Below are 20,236 nucleotides of genomic sequence, written 5' to 3'. Positions count from 1 at the left end.
TCCGACGCGTCGTCCCCGAGAGCTAGCGCCATTCTATCTAGCCAATCGGCCGAGAATGCAACTACGGCTGTCATGTTCACTCCCATAGCAGCCCGCCTGTTTGAACGCCGTCGCCCGTGGAAGCCGACGGTCTCGTCCCCGAGAGCTAGCGCCGTTCGGCCCAGCCACGCGGCCAAAAATGCAACTACGGCTGCCACGTTCGCTCCCATACGAGCCCGCCTGTTCGAATGTCGTCGCCCGTCGAAAGCGACGCGTCCCGTCCCCGAGAGCTAACGCCGTTCGGCCCAGCCAAGCGGCAGAGAATGCAACAACGGCTGTCGCGTTCGCTCCCATAGCAGCCCGCCTGTTCGAACGCCGTCGCCCGTGGAAACCGACGCGTCCCGTCCCCGAGAGCTAGCGCCGTTCGGTGCAACTAAGCGGCCTAAAATGCAACTACGGCTGCCACGTTCGTTCCCGTTGCAGCCCGCCTGTTCGAACTCCGATGCTGCCGTTTTCTACCGCTGCAGCGAGAGCGCGCAGCGATATATCGCTACCCGAGTGTAATGCGACACGTCTCAGTTTCCGAAAAGTCTTTATTGCGACCGGTGTGAGCTCCAGGAGACTGCCTTTGCAAAGCAAGTCAATACAGTTCTTTTCTAGCGCTGCAGCATGAGCGCGCAGCGATATATCGCTCCCCAAGTTTTATGCGACGCGTCTCAGCTTCTGAAAAGTCTTTATTGCAACCGGCGTAAGCTCCAGGAGACTGCCTGTGCAAAGCAAGTCAATACAGCCCTTTTCAAGCGCTGCAGCAGGAGCGCGCACCGATATATCGCACTCCGAGTGTTATGCGACGCGTCTCAGTTTCCCAAAAGTGTATTGCGAGCAGCGTAATCCTCAGGAGACAGCCTGTGCAAAGCAAGGCGATGCAGCCCTTTTCTTCCTCTGTAGCAAAAGCGCGAAGCGATATATCGTGCCCCGAGTGTAATGCGACACGTCTCAGTTTCAGAAAAGTTTTTATTGCGACCGGTGTGAGCTCCAGGAGACTGCCTGTGCAAAGCAACGCGATGCTACTCTTTTCTAGCGCTGCAGCAAAAGCGCGCACCGATATATCGCACTCCGACTGTTATGCGACGCGTCTCAGTTTCCGAAAAGTGTATTGCGAGCAGCGTAATCCTCAGGAGACAGCCTGTGCAAAGCAAGGCGATGCAGCCCTTTTCTTCCTCTGTAGCAAAAGCGCGCAGCGAGATATCGGGCGCCAAGTGTAATGCGACACGTCTCAGTTTCAGAAAAGTCTTTTTTGCGACCGGTGTAAGCTCCAGGAGACTGCGTGTGCAAAGCAAGGCGATGCAGCCCTTTTCTAGCGCTGCAGGAAGAGCGCGCAGCGATATATCGCGCCCCGAGTGTTATGCGACGCGTTTCAGTTTCCGAGAAGTGTATTGCGAGCAGCGTAATCCTCAGGAGAGTGCCTGTGCAAAGCAAGGCGATGCAGCCCTTTTCTTCCGCTACAGCGAGAGAGCGCAGTGGTATATCGTGCCCCGAGTGTAATACGATACGTCTCAGTTTCAGAAAAGTCTTTATAGCGACCGGTGTAAGCTCCAGAAGACTGCTTGTGCAAAGCAAGGCGATGCAGCCCTTTTCTAGCGCTGGAGCAAGAGCGCGTCGCGATATATCGCACCCCGAGTGTTATGCGAGGCGTCTCAGCTTCAGAAAAGTCTTTATTGCGACCGGTGTAAGCTCCAGGAGACTGCTTGTGTAAAGCAAGGCGATGCAGCCCTATTCTACATTTGCAGCGAGAGCACGCAGCGATATATCGCACCTCTAGTGTTTTGTGATGCGTCTGGGTTTCTGAAAAGTCTTTATTGCGACCGGTGTGAGCTCCAGGAAACTGCCTGTGCAAAGCAAGTCAATACAGCCCTTTTCTAGCGTTGCAGCAAGAGCGCGCAGCGATATATTGCACCCCAAGTGTTATGCGACGCGTCTCAGCTTCTGAAAAGTCTTTATTGCGACCGGCGTAAGCTCCAGGAGACTGCCTATGCAAATCAAGTCAATACAGCCCTTTTCTAGTGCTGCAGCAAGAGCGCGCACCGATATATCGCACTCCGAGTGTTATGCGACGCATCTCCCCAGACAACGCACTGACGTCCTGAGTATGTCCTCAGTACGTCCCCTCAAGGACATTGCAACGTCCTGAGTACATCCTCTACTGGTCCTTGCAAAGGCCTAGAAAGGTCCTCATGTCCGACCTCGGCACATCCTCGGAACATCCTCAGATAGCCCACAAGGATTTTTCTAGGATGTTTCGAGGACTTATTAGGGTGCACTGTAGGCTTCCTTGAATGCAGAATTTTTGCATTCAATAACGTCGTTTAGCTTTTAACAGAGCATAACACTAAGGCATGCTTATGGGCTGCACATATTGCTGCGTCCAGAAGTTGATCATAATGAATGGAATGCCTTGGTGCCTCGGCTTGCTGGGTAATATACAAGGCTAATTTACACATATTAAACAGCCAATGCTGAGAGGGCATTACGTGACAAAAGTAGCACATGCTCTTGCCATGATCAGCTAGTTTTCAACACACATGCACAGTAAGGTTTGGTGCTGCTTAATTGCCTGACGTGTGGTTGTAAATTGAATTGGCTACTTCATCTATCGCACGAAACTCAATATTGAAGGTGCCATGAGCACCTTGCCCAGATAATGTCAATTCTGCCTTTTGCATCATGGATGAAATTCTAGCTGCAAGAAAATGTAATTTTTCTGTACCAACGAAAATGAATCTACCTGGTTCTAAAAAGTATCTGTAGCAGGCAATGCATACGGGTGATAGTCATGGCACCTGCTAAAGCAAACACAAATATAACCAGTTTCCCAATGACTAGAGTTTATTATAGACTGGTGGCACCTGCCAAGGCCAGCAATAAATCTTGAGCAAATTGACTCTTCTTGAAATCTTGAATTTTCAGGCATTTAATCAGAGAAATCCGAGTTCACATCCAGTGAGCCTAGAAGAAAATGTATACTGTGATGATGAGCACTGATAATGACAATGGTTCTACAAGAATATAAATATTGCAAGTACAGCAAAGTGCAACTTCTCAAACAGGCAGCCCATGCAGCTATGTTGGGTGCCAGACAGCATCCAAATTGTCATATGGGGATCAAACCCATAAGCACGAAAACACTCGCCTTCAAATGTTAAGTATTCATGTAGGATAATAATGTTTTGAGTATTTTTCACGATAGTCTAAATACCAAACTCACTTTCAGATGTGGCAGCCTTGGCCTGCTGTTTTCGAAGTTTTTCGCCAGAGTGGCGCAGCCACACCTTTATTATACTCTCGACATCATTTCTTTTTGATGTGGGAAAATTTTGCATTACAGCCCCTGAAAGATCCACTGGAGATTACTTATACAACATTGTACATATACAAGCTCAAAGCAAAACATTAACAGTATCCAGAAACAACAGGAAAGTACATATTAGCCATCTTAGCTTGCCCAAGTACAATAGTACTTGGCTCAGCTGGTTTAACACTCCTCAGCTTGACATTTACGAAGTATGCATACCCATACAAGTTTGACTTTTGAAAGCGAGAAAGGAAACTATTCTACCAAGTTTCTTTTTACCGACAATATAAACATTCAGGCAGCCAATGCCTTACTTTGATTGTGTCAGCCACTTGCAATGCAGAAAAACTTTTCTTTCCTTTTTTGCCAAGCCAACTGTACTGCACCGCCACTTTTTGGCTTAGCAAAATTCCTAAAATGCGCTGTGTTGCGGGTCCTATGCTGCTGCCTCCAAGACCATGAAATTGCTGCATCTGTAAAACATGGGTAGTGACGGGAAGGGGGCTTGTTGGTGAATCATCAGGAATACTTTTGATGTAGCGCTAAATGTAACATGGACACTAGGAGGCACATAAAAGGATAACACACAGTGCTCTAGCAACAACCTATTCTCAAAACCAGACCGCTTATATACCATCAGTGGCAAGCAGACATAGATCACGTGGAAGCACTGAGACATGCACTATGAAAGTCGCACTGTCGAACCATATTCACGACCCACGATAATCTACCAGAACAAATTGTCACCGCTTATGCAGGAAGTCTAACTCCTTGCGAAACAACACTATTGATGGCTTGCTAATGCAAAATTCACTAAGTGCGTCGATATGCTCGGACTCGGCAATCTGGCCAACAATAATCATGTTTTCGCCATCATTGTTGCTCGATATAAAGAGGTCACCTTATTGATTGTTGAGGCAGAGCATATCGACATACTTGGTGAATTTTGCATTAACAAGCCATCAATAGCGTTATTTCCCAAGGAGTTAGCTTTCCTGCGTAAGCAATGACAATTTCGATGGTGTGATTTTCATAGCGCATGTCTCAGTGCTTCCACATGATCTATGTCTGCTTGAGGCTGATGGTATAGAAGCAGTCTGGTTTTGAGAATAATCACTGTTGCTTGTAGCGCAGTGTGTTGTCCTTTTTATGTGCCTCCTAGTGTCAGTGTTATGTTTTGCTCTGCACCACTATTCCTGTAAAACGTGCACTGGAATGTCAGTTTCATATATGCAAGTACATTTGATAGAGGAGGTAAAGAGAAGAAAAAATATCAGACCAGGCGTGTCCTTGTTCCTTCATTTGTTGATATCTCGGCATCAAATTCTTCAAATGCCTCGATGTCCTCGAATGGTTTTGGGACCACATCCTTTGCGGGCCCAACTGTCAAAGGGCCACTGCATAGCTGTTGTGCAATGGCATCAAGTTGGCGCCCTTGGTGCTCAACCCTCATTAAAATTGTTTGCAAGATCTTGAAGACCTGGTGTTCAAAATCTACAAAGATTGAGGTAACAATAACAATGTAATAAAAATCTGCAGCTTACTGACATATTCGAAAAGAAATGTATGTAATCATTGTTTTCTGCTAGCACTAGCCCATGGAGCTAGAACTTGGGTAACTAAGAAAATTGACAAAAAAGGCAATCGTGCAATTAGCAATGAAACAAAAAATTTACATGTAAATGCAGAAGGTAGGCAAATGACATTCTAGTTTAGAATAAAGGGAAGTGAAACTGGAAAGGTTGTCTCATGTATGTAATGGTAGACCAGATGAATGGTGATATATAAAGGGAAGAGTAGGCAGTTGAGGGCAGCAGAGAATTATGCAGACAGAGTGATGAGATCAAGAAATCTGCAGGCATAGGTTAGGTTTGGCAGATAAGCATACAGCCAATTTGAGATGGAAGGTGGAGGCCATCCACCTGTAGTAGACAAGGCAAGCTGACAATGAAAACTCGGATGATGCACACTCGTAGTTTCTTGTCTATTTCACATTGACAGCAAAAATCCATGCGCACAAAAGTCTTCAATTTTAGGGTGGTTGCTTGGGCTAGTTGATAATTCATGATCAAAAATAATGTACAGCGCGAAGGACAGGGACTGCAAGAGACGACATATACAGCGCTGTGTATGTCGTCTCTCGCAGTCCTTGTCCTTCGCGCTGTACGTTATTTTTGATCTTAAATTTTGTCCAGGGTGTCACACTCAACTGTGATTTTGGATGCTAACCATTATGTTAAAAAAAGCCCAAGGAATCCAGGCATGCATTATGCACAGGCAGAATACGTAGCACTAGAAAGCATCTCAAATTAGAACACCAGTCTAATAGAATGTAGTTTTTTGCTTACCAGATGGCCCATTTATGGTTGAAACCGACCTGCTTGTGGGCCTTGAGGTAGGTGCTGCAAGTTATTTAGCCATTGAGAGTGAATTTCCCGCACAAGGTTCTTTGCCAATGAAATGTCCATCAATAGCAAAACAAGGTTTTCTAGTTCACAAGTTTGCAGTTGCATAGCATGCGGACGTTGAGGTTGCATTATGAATGTAATCACATTTTGCAAGCTCATTCAGCAGTATTGCCTAATTAAATTGCAACGGAATCTACTCTCTGCTGTACCAGAAAGCAATACTGCAATAGTCATGCAATAGTCATGCCCTGTTGTATGACAGAGCATGGCCAAACTTAGCATTCAAATTATCACTTAGTATCAACTAAAAGTAACATGCACTTACTAGACAGTACATCAGCAGTGGGAAATGAAGCCCTGCTCAGCCCATATGATCCTGCAAGTTATGGCAAGATAAGTAACAGCAGTGCAATCAATATACATAGTCTTACCTGATCGTGAGAAGTCATTTCTTGGCTGAGAGGCAACTGTAAGAGGCGAGCAGGCATGGGTGCTAGTTTTCTGGCGTCTCTCCAACCCTATTTGCAAAGACAAGTGTCGATGCAACAAAGGGAATAAATTGGCATGCCATGGTACTAGAACATGATGCACTCAACCTACCTAAATGTTCATGCTCAAATGGCTGGCTCCTACAGTCGTAATGGCCTTCAAAAAAAAAACAGCACAAATATAGTATTGGAGCTGATTTCGATAGCCATGCATACCTTACCTGAGCTTGGTGTCGCCGTTCGGTTAACACACGGCCACAAGCCTGGCAAGTCACTCTGAGCGTTGTCTGCAATGTCACCAAAATAGAAGCAATACACTGCAGTTTCGAATAAAATTATCACATTGACAAAATGTGTGCATTTTTGAACAGTCTACAAATTCAAATCTACCTTCTCCACATGGCATTGAGATGCAACTTAAACTGCTGTTTTCTGCAATGTAACGTGCATTTAGCGTTGGACTCATAATGAGCAATTTTGCAAACTCAATATAAATGGCTCAGTCAGCTACACCCCACTGCTTGTAGCAAAGAAAACCTGCCATTAAATGTGAGAACATGTAGTGAGAGTATGTAGGTTGTATTCGTTTACTCAAAGTGTTGAAATATGTACACAGACAGTGAGCATACGGTAGCATAAGTAGCAACTTTCGGGTGACCACTCAGACTACACCGAATCCATGCAGCCATCATATTAAATTTTTGTGCAGCTGGCCCCTTGTGAAAAGATGCTTGTGGGTTTTTGAGTAAATGCAAATTCTGAGATATCCAACAAAGATTTAAAGATTTGCCCCATTGGCACCTGCATGATACATAACTTGTTTTGCTTTGTGGTGATTTTTGATTTTGTCAGTTAAATCAGCAACACAATATGTATTAGTCGATGATGGACAAAGACTTTAAAAATAATTATACAGAATATGCAAGGTTAAACTTTGTTCAGCCACTTTAAGACAAACTAGAGGTCTTACCATCACATTCAGGACGCCGTGGAAAGCTCCGCTGCAGTGGCTCCCTTGCAGAACACTCAGGACTACCATGGATTCTTTCTGCACAAGAACACAAGGCATCACTTCAGCTGGGTCCAATTGCTTGTAATTCTTAATTTAATTTTATGCAATTCACAATTCTTAATTGTAATTGCTTGTAATTTATAACTAAATGCCAGAACATGTGGTAAAAGTTTGTAGGTTGTATTCATTTATGAAAAGTGTCAAAATATGTAAACAACGAGAAGGGGATTAACTGAGGGGCCCCGATAATCACGAGAAGCCTACAAACAAAGACACCAAGGAAAACATGGGGGAAATTACTTGTAGTTACTAATGGAATTAAAGAAATCATTAATTAACGGAAATGAAGGTGGATGAAAAAACAACTTGCCACAGGTGGGGAACGATCCCATGTCTTCGGATTATGGGTGCGACGCTCTAACCAATGGAGTTACCGCAGTGCCGTTTCCCCATCCACTTTCTTGGGTATTTACCTTGGGAGTGTTAGCTAGCGCCGCCACTCACAAACCTTGTCAGCGGATGTGGAACATCCTCTCTGCTGCAGGCGTCACGAGTACGTGATCTTTTTGGGCGAAGGCAACTGGTCAATAAACCCCCACATGCTACCTGAAGGCACCAATCTTGCCAGATTCGAGACCCTCAAGTGGTCAATAAACCCATGCATGCTACCTGAAAGTATCGATGTTGCCGGATTCCAGACCCTTGTTGAGGGTCTCGAATCTGGCAACATTGATGCCTTCAGGAAGCACGCGTGGGTTTATTGACCAGTTGCCTTCAACCAAAAAAATCACGTACTCGTGACGCCTGCGGCAGAAAGGATGTTCCAATCAGCCGCTAAGGTTTGCGAGTGGTAGCACTTGCTAACACTCCCAAGGTTACTTGTAGTAAAACAAATACCCAAGAAAGTGGATGGGGAAATGGCACCGCGGTAGCTCAATTGGCTAGAGCATCGCATGCGTAACACGAAGACGCATCATTCCCCACCTGTGGCAAGTTGTTTTTTCATCCACCTTCATTGCCAGTAATTTATCATTTCTTTAATTCAATTAGTGCATACAAATAATTTCCCTATCCCTATGTTGTCCTTGGAGTCTTTGTTTGTTGGCTTCTCAAAATATGTAAACAGACACATTCTCATTTATGTTGTACCAAGATAATTTTTCTATTAATAACGAATGTGACACAACATGAAATGCTTTTCAGATGTCAAGAAATATACAGTCAACAGAGTGTCCTATATCCCGTGCACTCGTTAAGTGATGAACGAATTCTGTAATCTGGGTGACACACGAGTAACCGCTGCGAAAACCATGCTGATGGGTATTTAACAATGAGCATGCACTAAGATGACTCATATTAGTATAAAACTTCTGCTCAAAAACTTTACATGTCACACTGGTCAAAGACACTGGTCAATAATTTGAAACAATATTTAAAAGTCCTGATTTAAGATAGGCACAACGTTTGCAAGTTTTCATTCATCAGGTAAAAATCAGTCTTATAATGACTTGGTGAAGAAAATCTGCAGCTACTTTGACAAAGAAAAAGCACAAGAAAAGAGCAGGATCGTGGGTAAACTGTCTGGTGTAGTAGCACTGTTTTCTTTCAAGCATTCCTAAGAATGACACGATTCCTCGCTCTTCAAATAGAACAGCGGCCATGGGTTTGGTACTGATAAAGTCAGGGCAATAGTCGGCCGGGCAAATGTTGCTTTCAGCAGTAGAAAATACCAAGCTGAAAAGCGCCTTAAGGCACTTCACTTTCTCCAGACTATAGTGAACAATAATTCCGTCATGATGAAGTGGTGGGACGGACAACCCACCCTTCCTATTTTTAAAATATATACTGCCAAAATCCTTTAGGGTGACCAAAGGACTAGAAGTAGGCAAATTTGACTTTTTGAACCAAGCTATTCATATCTTTTGTAATATTTCTGAACTGATTCTTGCAATTATTTTCTTTTTAGGCATGCATATAGATGTCTCTCTTCAACGCATCTGCGCACCTCTTTTGTAAACCATGGCTTGCTTTTGGTGCGACGTTTCGTCAACACCCATGACAGCACGTATCGTTCAAGCAGATCAAAAAGGTTATCTTTCAGTGTGCTGAAACACAAGCTAACCCAACACAAGCTAGTGGTCTTACCATTATATGCAGAGCACTGTGGAACGTTCCACGAGTGCAGTGACTCCTTTCCAGACCGCTTTGCAGTACCATGCATTCTTTCTGCACAAGAACATAAAGTATAACTTGGAAAGAATTCTGCTCGTTGCAATCATAACAGCGGTACTTGTTAATAGTATAAAAACATTTTGTAATACTAATGTTTCAGGTTCAATATTTAGACCCGTTAGGTGCACAGACAGCTACATAAACGTTAATGGGCTTGACATCCCTGCAGCCAGCGATGTTAAAATTTGCTACGTGCTGTGATACAAGCTCTCTGTGATGACAATTGTCAATGCAAATGTTACATAATAACAAATACGAACATGCAGCAAATGAGCAAATGACATGCCACAACTCTTTCAAGCAACAAGTAAAACTGAAATGTGGTTCGATGGCCTGCACATCACATATTGCACCTACATAGCAAAACAAGTGATGCAAAAATTACCAGATTTAGTTGCAATTACCAAAAATTGTGGCAATGCAATCAGCAGCTTCTTTTGAGTTAAACAATCAGATGTTTAAACTACATTATAAAACTGACAACTTCATTTATGCACCATAAATGCATGCAAGAAACCATACCAATATATGCCGAGTGCTGTGAAACAGTCGAAATACTTGACGGTTCCATCCTTGCAGATCTTTCTGCAATACCATGTGTTGCTCCTGCATGAGAACATGACAAAATTGCCTGAGCACTCTAGGTGTAACAGTTGATTAGAGAAAGGGAGGGGGGGGGGCAACACGTGCCCAGTGTGCCACTCCCTGGCTATACGTCCACTGGCAATATAGAGCACCGCTGATGACTGTCATGCATAGCAGACTAGTAAACAGTATTTCACAAATCTAGTAACCCTCCAATATGAAGACCATGACATCTTTGTCACCTCTTTACAGATAGCTGAAAAAAATGCATACTTTTCTGCATAGACTGTGGTGGCTGCGGGACTGGCATCTCGTCTTCGTCACTGTAGAGCCTTCTTTTCTTTTTCCTTTTTCCTCTGCCACGTTCACTTGCACTTGCGATGTCTGAGTTGTCTTCAGCTTTTCTGAGGCCCCGTACAGCATCATCGTAATTGGCTGAAATTGGCAATATTATTCCGCACTGGCTTTAAAAATACAGGACATCACTGGAACTTTAAATGTATTCAAACTGCATATGTATTCAAAAAGGTTACTTGCCACAAGCAGCAGTTACCTTTTTGTTCATTTTCATGTCCCTTTACTGCATTATTTCTACACCTCAATTAACTATAATTTCACCTATGCCCTCTCTGGCTTAACTGATTTTTCATATGAGTAGGAAATTAAGGCAAAAATGAAAGACAAGTATGGCATAAGTATAAATAAATGGGCAGCATTAATTTGCAAATTTCATTTGAATGCGGGCAAGAATTAAAATACAAGCACCGTTTAAAACAAGATCACTGCAGTTAAAGCCTCACCTAACTAAGCAGTTCATTGTGGTCCCACATTGTCAATAATCTGCTTTGACCTATAAAAGCAATTTACCCCAACTTCTTCATATTGGTACCAATGGAATACGGGAGATAGTGACGGCATTCCTTGCGCTGTAAGCAACATAGTGTAGTGCTGTATGGAACTACCATGCTGAACTATTATTGCAATGATCAACTATGGCCTACTTTTCTGGTGCAAAGTGGCAGAAGTAACATTTTCTATGTGAATAAAGATGCTCCTATTCAGCAACAGAAGTGTTTAGTCAGCTATGGTTAAACGCAGTACAACCACATGCCCCAACCAGTGTGGGCACTCACTTGTGCAGTTGTCCACAAAAAGGCCCTACAACCTAAAACTATTCCACTATGTTTTTATTCCAAATTGGTCATTAGCCGTCTTCGATAGGTCAGAATGTTTCGAGTCCAGCCCATATGAGTGGGCGCCACACCAATATGGGCAGATCCCAAGCCATTTTGACCTATCACAGAGGGCTAATGGCCAATTTGGAATAAAAACAGATTGGAATAGTTTTAAGTTATAGCTGCAATAGTTTGTTTTAAGACTTTCTATTAAAATTATCTGAACAAGTATGTACAAGACGCTTAAATAACAGCATGTTCTCCCTGAAGACATAGTGGCCGACATTTAATTTGCAAGCTCAACATTCACCTTTCACTCGCTTGATCTGAAGCTTTGGTATGACCTATAGGTTCTATCATAAACAGGTGGGGCTTCAGAACAGAATTCAACATAGTGCAAGCTGCATGCAGAATTAGTTAATTTGCATGTTTAATAAAGCACACAAGTCTACCTGTTCGAAGAGTACACAATCATTGCAATACGGCTGCAGCCTGCATATATAAAATGGACAAAATAAATATTACCAAATGCCTCAACCACTTCACAAGGCAGACTCCTCCAGCCATTTCCAGGCATGGCCCCAGCTTTTAACAAGCTTTTTATGTATTTTGTTTGTGGAGGCCACATGCAGCCGTTGCCATCGATCCAGTTTTTATGTATAATGGCAACAGCATCATCTTCTTCAGGAAATTTCACTACTATGTAGAGGCCACCTTGCAAAAAAAGAAAGAAACCTAGTTTATTTCCAAAAGCATTACACTAATGAGGACAAATGAAATTGCAACATCTGTACAGCAACATGACAACTATTGCGGAACAACAGCATGCAAAAGTGGAAAAATAATATTTTCTCTCTTGAACAACACTCTCAGACATTTCTGAAGTATACTCTGAACTGGCCAGGACCGCAAGCCAGAAAGCTGAGATGCAATGCAAATCCCAAGCATTCTTGATTGACAAGGTTTTGTATACAAGTCTCTTCTTTGGAGGAACTCTCTTCCTATCACAAAGGGTGTGCCTGACTTGTCATGCACAAAGTTCTCCACAATAATAATTGTTCCATTATTTAGTGTGCAGCAGCTGTTCTTCTTACCAGCTACCAGTACAACATTGCCAGGTAATGTGGCCTTTTTAAACTGTGTGCCTTGGAATGGCAGAATCAATGGACCGCAGTTATGCTCTACAGAAAATAGACCTTCTGATGGTACCAAATTCCTTTTTGGAACATTTCTTTGCTCTGACAATCTATTGCAGAGCTGCTCAAGGGGATGTTCAGGTTTTCGTATCATTCTCTTGATGTTTGACATGTAGTTTTCAAATGGAAATGCACTCCAAGCATCCAGGGAACCTAGGTGCAACACATCAGATGCAATGTGGCTTAAGCCATGCACATTGTGCGACACTTGCTCTTGTCCATAAATGCTGATGAAGTTTCGAAGAAAAATGTTTAACAAGTCACCTGCATAACTAACCTCACTTGCAGTTGAATTAGGTGAGGCTAGTATTGTAATGGCCACATGCAGTGTAAGAAAATTCTCATACATGTGGGAAGGGATTGTAGAAAACACTAAAGGCCCTCCGTATAGTAAGAAGAAGCGAAGTTCAGTTGCCTTCCAGCGATCTAGCTCCACCAGACTTCGCGGCTTCCTATTAAAATCAGAAGGAATGAACTTTGCAAGTTTAATGTTCCTCTCAGAGATTTCACTTCGAACTTTAGAGCCAAGTCTCACTTCTTTCGGCCCGCGAACCCACAGAACAAGGAGTTTTTGCATGACACCTAAGCAGACAAGGTGCATGTAGTCCAAAGGCACATCCTTTACCATATCTATTGGGAGTTCCTCCAAAATACTGCGGCCTGTGTGGTGTTGCTCCTGACTCTGGTTGCGAAAACTGTTATCAGTACGGAGGGTGTTAGCAAAAGTCGGGAAACAAACTCTTCCTGCTCTATACATTCCCTTGACGGTGCATTTTGTGCAGCTGAAATATCCTGTGTAGCTCCTGATATAAAGGACAAAGGCTTTAGCAGGTGCATCACAAATTATACTATGCAGCTTCACAGGAACTGATGCATCATGAACAGAAAGGCCTTCCGCCAGCAGTTCTTTGGCTTCCTCAACAAAGCACTGCAAGAACTCATTTGCATCTTGCGGTTTGGTTTTGCCGAAAAAAACACTGACAACAAATGGTTCTCGATCTTCAAAATTTCGGATGCGGCCGAGGATGATCCAGAATTGGTCTCTCGAACTCTTGGCTAGTGGCAGACCATCAATGTTAAAGCTAAGACTAAGCTCGGCAGGCAAGTGCTCACGGCCAAGAAGTGTTTGCCGCAGTCCTGCCTCTAGGCCAAAATGGTGAAATTTCCCTCCTCCTAGCTCTTTGATGTTGAGGACCCTTTTTGGAGTTTGCAGAAGAGCTCTAGCAGACGACGGTAGTGACGAAAGGCAACTGTGGCTTCGCAGAACTGCCAATAGTGACGTGACCGCGGCCTGAGGGCAGCGCGATTCAACAGCCCATGCTTGCAACATCTGCCGTATGGTCAACACATTGCTCTCGCCACTATCAGATTCAGAGTCCTGCGTGATTTGTGCATCACTGCTTTGGAGTTGGCGTTGTTCGTGTTGCAACAAAATGGTCGAAGGCGACGAGTCCACGTCGCCATCAGATAAAGAACCGCTGACTAGGTCACTCACTAACTCAGTGTCCACTACGCCATGCTGACACACCACTTGCACATCGTCATGAACAAAACGTGCTAGCTCTGGACTCAACTCAGGAGATTGCGCTATCTCTCTATCATCCAAATTCATTTCACGCTGATTCTCCACGCGACCGCAGTCATCCGCGCCGGATACGAAAGACAGCGCCTGTGTGGGCTCCGTTGCATGTGAGGCGCTGCACGCCGGCGCTGCGAAGTCATTGTGAACGTCTCTTAGGAAATGAACACACGCATCAACGCGCCGTTTTCGCTCCCGGCGAAACTGTCGTTCACTACTTTCCTCCATCACGAGCACAACAAACAACACCACGGTTTTCAGAAGGCTGGACAGCACTCACCGGCATTCACATCTGGCTCCAGGTCATTTTTTGCTGTCATGACTTCATCAGCGACCGCATCGCACTGCGCCATCTTTTTGATTGAGCGCCCCGCCAAAATGGGAGGCTCGGGCTTGGCTTGACTTCATCCCAGTGTTGCCAGCGGCCAAAAAAAAAAAACGCGGGGGCGGCGATATTGAACAAAATGTCATTCTTTACAACGCTTATTTTTTTGCCAAGCAGTCCGTAAGGGAGACGGCTAAGGGAAAATATAGCTCATTTACCAAAATTGCATCGACGACTTATTTATGCCGATGTTCGTTCAGTTCAGGCAAAACGTCTAATTAGGTTATCATCGTAACTTCATAGCCTTTCATACATAACCAGCTATTTTTAATTGTATTTCGTAATAAATCAACACTTAAACGGCATTTATTTCACAACTAGCAGCTTTCCAAGGGATTAACAGATTTGTTATCCTGAACACGTCCTTTTGAGGACAATTCTAGGATAATCCTGCAACTGTTATCCTCAGGACATCTTCAGAACGACGCAGAACGGACGAGGGCGCCTCTACCTTTTCATGACGTCCCCAGGACATCCTCAGAACGACACTGAACGGACGAGGACGTTTGTACCTTTTGAGGACGTACTCGGGACGTCGAGTGTTGTCTGGGTCAGTTTCCGAAAAGTGTATTGCGAGCAGCGTAATCCTCAGGAGACAGCCTGTGCAAAGCAAGGCGATGCAGCATTTTCTTCCTCTGTAGCAAAAGCGTGCAGCGATATATCATGCCCCGAGTGTAATGCGACACGTCTCAGTTTCAGAAAAGTCTTTATTGCGACCGGTGTGAGCTCCAGGAGACTGCCTGTGCAAAGCAAGGCGATGCAGCCCTTTTCTAGAGCTGCAGCAAGAGCGCGCAGCGATATATCGCACGCCGAGTGTAATGCACGCGTCTCAGTTTCCGAAAAGTGCATGGCAAGCAGCGTAATCCTCAGGAGACAGCCTGTGCAAAGCAAGGCGATGCAGCCCTTTTCTTCCTCTGTAGCAAAAGCGCGCAGCGAGATATCGGGCGCCAAGTGTAATGCGACACGTCTCAGCTTCAGAAAAGTCTTTATTGCGACCGGTGTAAGCTACAGGAGACTGCGTGTGCAAAGAAAGGCGATGCAGCTCTTTTCTAGCGCTGCAGGAAGAGCGCGCAGCGATATATCGCACCCCGAGTGTTATGCGACGTGTCTCAGTTTCCGAAAAGTGTTTTGCGAGCAGCGTAATCCTCAGGAGACTGCCTGTGCAAAGCAAGGCGATGCAGCCCTATTCTACTGTTGTAGCGAGAGCACGCAGCGATATATCGCACCCAGACTGTTATGCGCCGCGTCTCAGCTTCTGAAAAGTTATTATTGCAACCGGCGTAAGCTCCAGGAGACTGCCTGTGCAAAGCAAGGCGATGCAGCCCTTTTCTAGCGCTGCAGCAAGAACGGGCAGCGATATATTCCGCCCTGAGTGTTATGCGACGCGTCTCAGCTTCAGAAAAGTCTTTATTGCGACCGGCGTAAGCTCCAGGAGACTGCCTGTGCAAAGCAAGGCGATGCAGCCTTTTTCTAGCGCTGCAGCAAGAGCGCGCAGCGATATATCGCACCCCGAGTGTTATGCGACGCGTCTCAGTTTCCGAAAAGTGTATTGCTAGCAGCGTAATCCTCAGGAGGCTGCCTGTGCAAAGCAAGGCGATTCAGGCCTATTCTACTGCTGCAGCGAGAGCACGCAGCAATAAAAAGCGCTCCGAGTGTTATGCGACGCGTCTCAGTTTCAGAAAAGTATTGCTACCGGTGTAAGCTCCAGGAGACTGTCTGTGCAAAGCAAGGCGATGCAGCCCTTTTCTAGCGCTGCAGCAAGAGCGCGCTGCGATATATCGCTCCACGAGTGTTATGCTACGCGTCTTAGTTTCCGAAAAGTGTATTGCGAGCACCGTAATCCTCAGGAGAGTGCCTGTGCAAAGCAAGGCGATGCAGCCCTATTCTACTGCTGCAGCGAGAGCGCACAGCGATAAAATGCGGTCCGAATAGTTTGCGACGCGTCTCAGCTTCAGAAAAGTCTTTATTGCGACCGGCGTAAGCCCTAGGAGATTGTCTGTGCAAATCAAGGTGATGCAACCCTTTTCTAACGTTGTAGCGAGAGCGCGCATCGATATATCGCACCCCGAGTGTTATGCGACGCTTCTCAGTTTAAGTTCCAGCGATAGCTTCCCGCGCGTACTAGCCACAGCGTGTGCTGCGAAAGAAAGCGCTTCGTACCATCGCAGAAGAGGGCCCACAACAAGCAAGCGATTCGAAAGCGCGTGGGTTATGCAGCAACTTTCCGGTACTGTCGGGAGGTGGGAGCCTGCGCGCGTGTGATTTGGCAACGCCTCCTTTATTTAATAAAGGAGGCGTTGGATCTGTTAACTCTGTGCGCTTCGGAAACGGCGTCGTTGCATTCGCTACATTTGACGGTGTTTTTGCCCGTCAAACTTGGCAGGCAGTCTGGCAACATTGATCCGCAAAGCTGGCAACAAACTTAAACCACACCAGTCCGAACTCTGCCCTGGCGTACACCTGACGACAGGCCGATCTGTTTCTGCTGCGGCCGAATCGGTCACGTTTCCCATCATTGCCGGAGCCGTTGGCCGTCCCCTCCTCGAGACACCTTCCGGAATTCAAGTCCGCCCCGAAGTTCCTCACCCCGTCGCTTCTACGACGCGTCTGACACCACTACTTCGACTCGCCGCTATGCTCGCTCGCCCTCGACTCAACGTCGCCAGCCACATCCGCCCCAGCTTTACCGCTCGCCCTCGCCGACTTACCCAGGACCGTCCCATCGGGAAAACTTGGCAATGCGGCACCTCGAAGTGGTACTGCAATGCCAGATTCGCCGCAAAATCCTCCTTTGACGCTGTTTACAAGACATAACCTTCTTTAAGTCCAAGTTGATGGCACACCCGTCGCAGCACTCATAGATACAGGAGCACACATATCGATTATGACCAGTCGCCTACGCCGCTATTTAAAGAAAATTGTTACGCCTGCCGTTACTCGGTTCGTACGAATCGCCGACGGTAGCACGGTGACCGTGGTTTAAATGTGTACTGCACGTGTGAGCATTTCCGGCCGCCATACTGTCGTCCTTTTCACTGTGCTTGACCAATGCCCCCATGACCTTATACTAGGCCTAGACTTCCTCTCTGCCCATTCAGCGCTCATCAACTGTTCAAGTACTGTGCGTCTTGACCTGCCTCTAGTGGACGTTCCTCCGACACCACATGAAATTCGCCTAAGACCGACAGATTTTGTTCACATTCCACCACAGGTGTTGACATACATCGAAATGTCGCCTTCTACGCCAGTACCCGATGGTGATTACATCTCCGCTCCCATAACTGCCATCGTTTTCACCCACAACGTTACTGTCCCGCATAGAATCCTGAGGGTCACAGACAATCGCACGTATCTCCCTGTGGTCAATTTCGGGCTCGCTAAGCAAATTCTGCCTAAAGATATCACCCTGGTTACAATCACTGCTTTAGAAGTTAGTTGCGTTGAGACTCTTGCTGTCGACGCTTCCTGTGAGCCTTTCCGGTCGGACAAATGCACTGACAACGACATTAGGAAAATGATTGCCCCGAATCTCACTCCTACGGAGTCTGAACAGCTCTGCAGTCTGTTGCTTTCCTACAAGAATACATTCCACTTGAACACCCGACCCTTAGGCCAGACGTCACTTGTCAAACATCGTATCCATACAGGCGATAATCCACCCATCCATCGGCGACCCTACCGAGTCTCAGCTTCGGAGCGTCACGTCATCAAAACGGAAGTAGACAAGATGCTAGCAAAAGACATCATTGAGCCATCGTCAAGTCCCTGGGCGTCCCCTGTCGGGCTGGTCAAAAAGAAGGACGGCTCATGAAGATTTTGCGTCGATTACCGCCTCCTCAACCGCTTCACGAAGAAGGACGTCAACCCACTACCTCGTATTGATGACGCCCTTGATTGCCTATACGGGGTACAGTATTTTTCGTCTATCGACCTGCGGTCCGGATATTGGCAAATCGCTGTCGATGATCTCGATCCTGAAAAGACCGCCTTTATAACGCCTGATGGTCTTTACCACTTCAAAGTTATGCCTTTTGGGCTTAGCAACGCTCCGGCTACCTCTGAGCGTATGATGGACTCATTACTCCAAGGATTCAAGTGGTCGACTTGTCTGTGCTACCTAGATGATGTTATTGTGTTCTCACCCTCATTCAGCACCCACATTGAGCGCCTTTCAGCTGTACTTGCCGTTTTTCGCAAGGCCGGTCTACAGCTCAACTCCAAGAAATGTAACTTCGGCCACCGTGAGATTACTGTTCTTGGACATGTCGTCAGTGCGACTGGCATCCGACCGGACCCAGAGAAAATTCGCGCCGTGAAAGAGTTTATAACCACAGAAAGTTGAGCTAGTTTGTAAGGATCCATTATGTAAAAAAATATAAGGCCTCACGAGAACGTGAGGCCTTATAGCCTCACGTTCTTGCGTATAACTCGATAAGGGCTCTGACGGAGTGGTCGAGCACACTCTTTGGTTATTATGCGATGCTTTGCGACTGGTGTTTGTCGAATCCTTGACGTTGTCGAAAAGCACTCTTTGTACCGTCGAAGTAAACTTCTGAGCTGTTGTTGCTTAATCATGGGGAGACTTGAAGTTGTGTCGAAGTCTGGTTCGCGAACTACGGTCGTCGGGGCAGATGCGGCAGAATCCGAGATGACAAACGCATTGCTGGTTTCCAGAATTTCTTCGATGTATGCGATCGTCGTGCCCTTGTTGATGTGCTTGAACTCCTGGCTGAAGTTTGTCAGCAACACTTTTGTGTTTCCTTCGTAGAGTCGAGCGACTCCCTTGCGACGCAAATTTCGCGATCGAGCAGTAGACGTTGGTCGCCTTCGATGACGCCTTCTACGTCAGCAGGTGTTTCGGTGCCGACCGAAATAACAATGCTGGAGCGAGGCGGGATGCTCACTTGAACTTCGAGCACACTCAAGGCACGTTGACTAGGAAGGCTCTCCGGCGGTATCGCTTGATCTTCCGACAGCGTTATTGACTGCGACTTCAGGTCAATGATTGCGCCGTGTTGGTTCAGGAAGTCCATGCCAAGAATGACGTCTCGTGAACACTGTCGGATGATAACGAAGGTGGCAGGGTAAGTCCGGTCGTGAATGGTAATTCTTGCCGTGCACATTCCAGTCGGCGTTATGAGGTGTCCTCCAGTGGTCCGAATTTGAGGGCCTTCCCATGAAGTCTGAACTTTCTTCAACTGGGCGGCGATGTGTCCACTGATGACGGAGTAATCGGCCCCTGTGTCCACTAAGGCGGTAACTGCGTGGCCGTCGAGAAGCACGTCGAGGTCGGTAGTTCTTTGTCTGGCGTTGCAGTTAGGTCTTGGCGTCGGATCACGGCTGCATCGTGTTGAACTGAAGTTGGAACGTCGCGTCGTCAAGTCGTCTTTCGTCGGTGTAGTCTTGGCTTCCTGACTTCGTCGGGACGGCGGCGCGTCGATATTATGTCGTCGAGATGGTCTCTTCGTCGTCTTCGTCGGTGGCGGAGGATCTTCGTCAATTCGTCGAACAGCAACCGCACCTCCATCGGTTGCTGCTTTTAGTTTTCCGGATATGGGCTCGCAGAGCGGCCCCGGGCTGGGCCGGTTTATGGTCGGCGCGGTCCACAAAGTTCTGCACCATTCAAGTCACGAGATGAAATCAGATAACACAAGGTTCGGCGACAACAGACAGCGGATAGAAGCATCGATAACGTTCCAGAAATTTCGGATACATGCAGGCGCGTCCCGCGCTGTGCGATAACATTTGTTAGGCGGCGAAACGTGGTCGCCCGATAAAGATAAGTACAGGCGTAAATATAAACGAGAAGAAAGGGGGTTAACCGAGGGGCCCGATGTTTTATTAG

At 46.1% G+C, this 20,236-nt stretch overlaps 2 long non-coding RNA genes across 2 annotated transcripts; both read right to left on the bottom strand.

The window, feature by feature from the left end:
- Positions 1-3,750: 3,750 nt before the first annotated feature.
- LOC126539830 (uncharacterized) lies at positions 3,751-6,243 on the bottom strand. Its single transcript, XR_011892661.1, has 5 exons — positions 6,171-6,243; positions 6,065-6,115; positions 5,680-5,733; positions 4,611-4,825; positions 3,751-3,804 (listed from the first exon to the last, which is right to left on the bottom strand). It is a non-coding gene; the product is annotated as an uncharacterized lncRNA (long non-coding RNA).
- Positions 6,244-9,996: 3,753 nt separating this feature from the next.
- On the bottom strand, positions 9,997-12,618 carry LOC129387124 (uncharacterized). The gene is made up of 3 exons (XR_008614425.2): positions 11,757-12,618; positions 10,330-10,491; positions 9,997-10,077 (listed from the first exon to the last, which is right to left on the bottom strand). It is a non-coding gene; the product is annotated as an uncharacterized lncRNA (long non-coding RNA).
- Between the last annotated feature and the right edge of the window lie 7,618 nt (positions 12,619-20,236).

The sequence above is a fragment of the Dermacentor andersoni genome, chromosome 2 (assembly GCF_023375885.2).
Source record: "Dermacentor andersoni chromosome 2, qqDerAnde1_hic_scaffold, whole genome shotgun sequence".
In the NCBI taxonomy this organism is placed as follows: domain Eukaryota; kingdom Metazoa; phylum Arthropoda; class Arachnida; order Ixodida; family Ixodidae; genus Dermacentor; species Dermacentor andersoni.
The sequence above is the reverse complement of the archived record's forward strand: the minus strand, read 5'-3'. Positions and strand labels throughout refer to the sequence as shown.